The sequence below is a fragment of the Raphanus sativus genome, chromosome 8 (genome assembly GCF_000801105.2).
Source record: "Raphanus sativus cultivar WK10039 chromosome 8, ASM80110v3, whole genome shotgun sequence".
Lineage (NCBI taxonomy): Eukaryota > Viridiplantae > Streptophyta > Magnoliopsida > Brassicales > Brassicaceae > Raphanus > Raphanus sativus.
Window position 1 is genome coordinate 21107456 of NC_079518.1, and position 6700 is coordinate 21114155.

The following is a 6700-nucleotide window of genomic DNA, read 5'->3' on the forward strand; positions in this document are numbered from 1 at the left end:
ATTATTTATTTTATAGTTTTTAGTGTTTTAACAAATTAAATTTTTTACATTGTTTCTTTGTTATGTAAATAATATTTAGTATCATGTTTATCATTAAAGTTTTAAAGGTAAAAATGACTATTAAATAAAATTTTCAATTTTTTATCAGGATTTAAAATGAAAAATAAAAAAAGAAGTATTCTTTGGTTAAATTTTAAGGAAAATATATTTTACATGTCTCTTTTATTTAAGATTTTAGGATAAAAAAATTGTTTTTGCATAATGGTAGATTTTTTGACACATTCACAATCTATTTTTATTGACACATGGTCACAATTATGTCGGATGAAATATTTAAAGTTATTTTTGGTTTATAATTTTTTAAAACAAAATTTATTTATTAAAAAGGAAATTCTTTATTTATAAGAAAAATAATATTTCTTTTACTATTTTATTTTATTAGACTTATAAAAGGAAAGTTACCTATTTTATACTTAGTCTTTCTATAATATTTTTCATTAAACAATTTTTTGTATTTGTAGGATACTATAATTCATTTTAGTTTGTGATTTTTAACAATACATAATTATAAAATATTACGTAATGAGAATTTTTCTTTTTTAAAATCTCTTTTAAAATTTTAATTAAAATATAATTGTATTATATTTTGACACATATCACAATCTTAAAAATTGAATGACACATGTCGTAATCATGTTAATTAGTAACTTTTAAAAACCAAGCTTTATATAATAAGATGATGAGATTTTGAAGGGTGTGATTTATGATTTTAATAAATATATAAATAAAGTCTTAAATTAAAAATAATATTTTTAAATTGTTTCAAAAATCATTTTCTAACTTTAAAAATAAAATAAAAATAGTTTCAAATTTTAATAAAAAAAATTGGAAAAAATTGAATAATTGAAAAGAAAAAAATTTATAAAAAGTTAGAATTTGAGAACATATAATTCGAAATATATAAATATATATATATATATATATATATATATATATATATATATATATATATATATATATATATATATATATATATATATATATATATATATATAAGTAAGGATCGATGTATACTTAAATAATTATTTATATTTGTATATCTATAAAATAATTATAATAAAGTCTTTTGCCTTTTTTAGTGAAGAAGATATTGGTGAAAATGTCTTTTTAATAAAAGTAAACATGAATTATGGTACAACAAATGGAAAATTATCTAAAGTACCACATTCCTAATATCATCTCTCATGTTTACATCAACCACATTTACTCTTTGTTTTAAAAGGTAAATATACACTTATAACCAGAGAGTTAAGTAATATAGAGTTAGGTTTAGATTTGAGGAGGTGGGGTTTATGAGCTGAAAAAAAAACAGAGGTGAGGTTTGTGATTTCAATAAACATATCAATAAATACTTTTTAAAAAATATTTTCAAAATGAATTTTTGAATTTCAAAAGAAAATTTGAAAAAGATAAAATAATCAAAAATCAGAAAAAGAAATCTTTAAAAAGTTCGATTTAGAAGAGTAAAACAAATTATTTTTTCATTTTTATTATTTATATAAATAATTAGTTATATTTATATATTCATAAAGTAAAGGTAGATAAATCTTTTGCCTTTTTAATGAAGAAGTTATTTGCAAAAATGTTATGTTAATGAAGATAAACATGACTTGTGGTGTAGAACATAAGGTAAACTAAAAAAAAAAGCATAGGGTGATTTAAAATTCTCCCAGATATATATATATTGGTTTCACACCTTCATGCATGGATCAAAATGATAATACACAACGTAGTTTTTACGTTTGGCGGAAACACACCATGCCTGATGTGGCCGGTCAACAAGTTACCGTAATGTGCGCCTCAGAAACAAAAGTTAGGAAACATGAAAGGAGAAAAATGATTAGTTAATTAAGTTGGGAAAATATTTTCCTTAAATCTGGAATAAAACCACTGCTTTCGTACGGAACACACTGTCTTTTGATGGCGTGGCTCTTTCAGGCTCTTTGATTCGTTAGTTCCGTTAATTAATTTCGTTAATCCCATAAACTAAGCACAAACATCTGGTAACCTTTTTCGGTAAACACATCTGCTACTCTTCATGTAGTATATATGTATTTATTGGGATATATCCCCTTTGTTTTAATATGTAGGTAATTTTAGTTAAAATATCAATATCAAAAAAGTTATTATTTTTGAAAAATAACATTTAATATATAATTTTAATTAATAATAAAAAAAATCTTGTATTATTGGATTGGTCACACAATATTTAACTAATGCAAAAATTGTTTTAGATTATATAAATACCTTACATTGTGAAACAATTTTTTTGCCTAAAACTACCTACATATTGAAACAAAGAGAATGGCTACTCAACATTGTTGGAGCAGAGGTCATCAGAAAATTATCATTGAAAATGACAACAAGAAGGTGATAAATTTACTCAATGGAATGGGTTTGCACTTTACAGCTTACAATTGGATTCAAGATATACGATGGTGGATGCAGAAGTTTGAGGAGACTACTTTTCAATGGACAAGAAGAACAGCAAATAGAGTGGCTGACAAGTTAGCTAAGAATAGATTACCACCGCGTATCTTATTTATATATCATTGTCATGTTCCAAGGTTTATAACAAATATTCTCCATGAAGACTATGTAACATCTCGTTACTGATTCAATGAAATGAAGATGTTATAAAAAAAACAAAGAGAATACTCCCTCCGTTTTATTTTATTTGTCGTTCTAGGTTTATGCACAGATATTAAAAAAACATATGATTTTGTATATTTCAAAAATAAAAACACAATTACCTATACACCTAACCATATTTCAACCAATAGAAAAATAAAATAGTTCAGAATCTTATTAATAAAATTTGCATTGAAACTCTAAAACGATACTTATTTTGAAACAAAAAAAATTTCCTACAAACGACAATTAAATCTAAACGGAGGGAGTACTATTTAGGGAAATTGGCATAGTATATCTTATTGAAAGATTAATCGCTTTAAAGATGATTTATGGATCTGTTTTTTATGAATATTTGACTCTCTATTTTATATTTTTACCAGAATTATCTTGATTTTTTATTTGTTAAGATGCATTTGTATTTAATTTTGACAAAGATATGAATATTTATACAAAATTTCTATATTAAGTTTACGCAGTGTTAGACTTAAGGATATCAAATAGGCAATCAGAACTAAAATCATTAATCGATGCTAAGGGTTTTATGTAGAGAAATCTTATAACTCTAATGCAATAGTATGTTACCAAACTCTCACTGCAATGAACTACTAAATGTCAAGATCTAATTAAAAACCAACTCTTGTATTCAATGATTAAGACAAGCATTATGTTCCGATTCGATATGTTCACTAAATTTGTAGACCATCTCTCGCTGCGAATTGATATTTAGCTCAATATGATTCAGTTTAGGTAGTCGATTACACTCTCATGTCTCACAACTATCCTAAGATTAGATTTTTAGTTAGAAACTCCAGAAAAATGCACAATTGGCAATTCTGATGAAGGATACAATAAGATCACCCTAGCAGAAATCAATTAACAGTTTTTCATAAACCCTAGAAAATCTTTAAATATAACATATAGTTTACTTATACATGATCAAGAAAAACATAATTGCTAAATAAACTGCATAGATATAAAAGTAAGAAATACTGGAGTTCTTATCATTCTCTGAAGGAGTTTCATGATCTTCTCTCCAAATCTATCTGAGTGTAAAAGAAAGCGAAGACTAACCACTCCTTGAAAAATATTAAATATGTGCTAAAACGATCAAAGACCTATTTGTAGATACTGGAAATTTCTGACTCAAATTGATTTTCCTGAATCGGCTTTCTCGATCAGCATGCGTTTCGTCCGACACCAAGGAGGTGTCAAAATTTCGTCTTCACTTCTCTTTATGCTATGAATGACTCCATATTCTTTAGAATGCTGCAAATCATACATGAACCTGTAAAACTTTAAAATAGACTCAAAACACATATAATAGACTCTAAAACTCGACTTATACCATGATTAAAATCCCAAAAAACCAAGGTTATATCAACTCTTCCAGACTTATCATTGGTTTGCTCTTAAGCAAAACATGTATCCTTAATGTAATGATCATAGTGCAGACAGTTGTCACCTTTAGATCTATTTAACAGATAACTAGAACTACAATAACTATAAAAAAAATTCTAGGTCACTCAAATCATTGTTAATTTCAATTTTTTCTTTTTATATCAAAATATATAGAATAACAATTTTTATTACTATCCCGAGATATTTCAAAGATAAAAAATCCTTGAACAACCCTATGAGCGCCGGAAAATTATTAACAAAGACTTTTAAATTTTTTTGTATTTTTCCATAAAATAAAAATCGCTCAAAAAGACGTTATAAGATGTCGATCGTAAATGAGAAGACTGCTTGCGTAGAAAAAAGAAAGATCGATTCATATTCATATACATTAGAATTATATAAGAACAATAGAAATCTTGGATCCAAAATTGATTTTTTTACTATCAAAATTCATCTATTATTTCTATTTCTATATATCCTAAGAATATTTTTATTCTGTTTAGAAAAAAAAATTAAAAAACAAATATAATAAGAAAGAAATTCTGAATGGTTTAAGATTTAGTATTAAACATATATAGATATTGTTATATATATACTTAACTTAAATATACTTCTATTTTTTATAATTTCTCCTGAAGTAGAAAACATCCCAGTTGCTTTTTAATACCTTCTTTCAAGAAGCTTTCTGCTTCAGCGGTTAATGTCATCTCTCCTAATCGAAAAGGGATACTTATTAGGTTGCATTAGACAAATAACGGCTTAAAAAACTTTCTCCACTTTATTCTTAAAAAACTTTTTTTAGATTATTCTTTATAATAATTTAATCTCATTCTTTATAATAATTTAATTATATACATATTTTCATTTTCTATATTTTATTATATATATTATAATTTCTTTTTATTATAATTTCTTTTTATTCTAGTATTTCTATATTTTCTATACAATAAAATTTTGTATTTCTATAAAATTTAGAATTTCTATAGATCCAAAATTATTCTAATAAATTTGTTTTTCAAATTTAGAGCATATATTAACCCATCTATCTTTTTAGGTCTTTTCAATTGTACTACTAATTTATTTTTTTAACTTTATTAGTTAATTTAGATGAAATCATAGGATTTTTTTATTCATCAGATAAAGGAATCGTAATTACATTTTTTGGTATAACAAGATTATTATTCACGCGTTAGATTTATTCATAACATTTTCCATTAAGAAATTTATATGAATCATTAATTTTCTTTTCATAGGCTTTTGCAATTATTCATATAGTTTCCTATTTTAATAAAAAATCAATTAAACGCAATAACTGCGCCAAGTGCTATTTTTATTCAGGGTTTTGCTATTTCAGGTCTTTTAAACAATATGCCTCAGTCTGCAATATTAGTACCTGCTCTCCAGTCCCAGTGGTTAATGATGCACGTTCATAAATAATTGATAAATGATTGGAATACGTGAGCATGAGAGCCAAATGAATTGAAAAGAGCAACAATTTACTTAAAAGTCGAAAAAATTAGAAACTGGATTACAAAACACTTGTTTTTCTAAAAGAAAAAAAAAACTTTCAAAACGAAATAGAATTCCATTAGTTGGCGCGAGAGAAATATATGAATTAAATGAAACTAAAAAAGATTCAATAATGAGTATCTATTTAAAAAAAAAATCCATAGAATGGCCAAATTCTGATGAACCTGTGGAAGAGGTTTAAAAACGCAGGGACTCACCTTTCTTTAAACACCACTATCACCTCCACAATATTGCAAGCCACACCAAATAATACAAACTTTAGAAAGTATGTTCATGTACTTAACCTCTGCTTAGCAATCTGACCATCCAGCCAATAGCTCACCAAATACCATATGACATACCCCTCTACTGACGTCAATTCTGAGATATATATGCAAGCTCATCTTGGACGTATCGATTAAATGACACATGAACTCACCCAAACAGGTTTTTGAATAAACATGTAGTATTATGTGGTTCCTTTCCTCTCGCTTTTCTCACTTCTCTTAATATTTTTTAGCATTTTTTTTATATTCTCTGCAAAGTGTAAGTGAATGCTATTTTTGCAGTGAATAATATGGTCATAGAAAAAATTTCTACCCTTCACTTCCACTTTGTGTGATCATTCTATTGTAGTGACATAATGAGGTCCTTGGAAATTTTCATATCTCTTTACTACGCAGAAAATCATATCAATCTTTTTTTTATGATGAAGAGAAGAGATAGGAAAAACAAGCTCAACAATTTTTTTCTTTTCAGACGTGAACGAAGAATACGATCTAGTGCATACCAAGTCCTAAGAGAAGGAATTGAGTAGATTATGTTGGAGGCCATCTTTGGTTTTTCAAGACACTCATAGCAAGCGTGGATGTTACTGACAGGTCAATCCATTTGGTGTTTCCAACTGTTTCTTTCATTTTATATAGTTATAATTTGAAAATCAAGCTTTGGGTTCCAAATTGATATGTTCACTAAATTTCTAGACCAGCTCTCACTGTGAATGGATACTTAGCACAACATGATTCAATTCAGGTAGTCGATTACACTCTCGTGTCTCACAACTATCTTAGGATCGTGATTCTAGTTAGTTACTCTGGAA